The following is a 617-nucleotide window of genomic DNA, read 5'->3' as shown; positions in this document are numbered from 1 at the left end:
GTGCATACAGGCAGCAACTAAAACTCTGTAAACCTGCTGTGAGGACATCTAAACAGTGGACCAGTGAGGCTGTGGAAGATTTGCGGGCGTGCTTAGACTGTACTGACTGGGATATGTTCACGACTGCTACCAATAGTCTGGATGAACTCACAGAGGCTGTGTACATCAGCTTCTGTGAGGACTGCTGTATCCCAACACGTACCAGGGTGAACTTTAACAACAACAAGCCCTGGTTCTCAGCAAAGCTCAAAAGGTTGAGGTTGGAGAAGGAGGAAGCGTTTAGGAGTGGGGATAGAGACAGATTCAAGGAGTCGAAGAACAGGTTTAGCAAAGCGGTGAGAGAGGCTAAACGACTGTACTCAGAGACACTAAAACACCAGTTCTCTACTAACGACGCTGCTTCTGTCTGCCAAAGGGCTCAGGCACATCACCAACTACAAACCCAGAGCGCCCCACACCACTAACGACTCCCGCCTAGCCAACGACCTGAACGAGTTCTACCGTAGATTTGAAAGACAATTGGACTGTCCTGAACCACCCCTTCCCACCCAAGAGGCCCCATCCCCCACCCATACTACAGAAACGACTCTCTCCTTTCAGGAGGGAGAAGTTAATGG

The sequence above is a fragment of the Petromyzon marinus genome, unplaced genomic scaffold, assembly GCF_048934315.1.
Source record: "Petromyzon marinus isolate PM22_M1 ecotype Great Lakes invasive population unplaced genomic scaffold, UKy_Petmar_22M1.pri1.0 PM_G_Scaffold_267, whole genome shotgun sequence".
In the NCBI taxonomy this organism is placed as follows: Eukaryota; Metazoa; Chordata; class Hyperoartia; order Petromyzontiformes; family Petromyzontidae; genus Petromyzon; species Petromyzon marinus.
The sequence above is the reverse complement of the archived record's forward strand: the minus strand, read 5'-3'. Positions refer to the sequence as shown.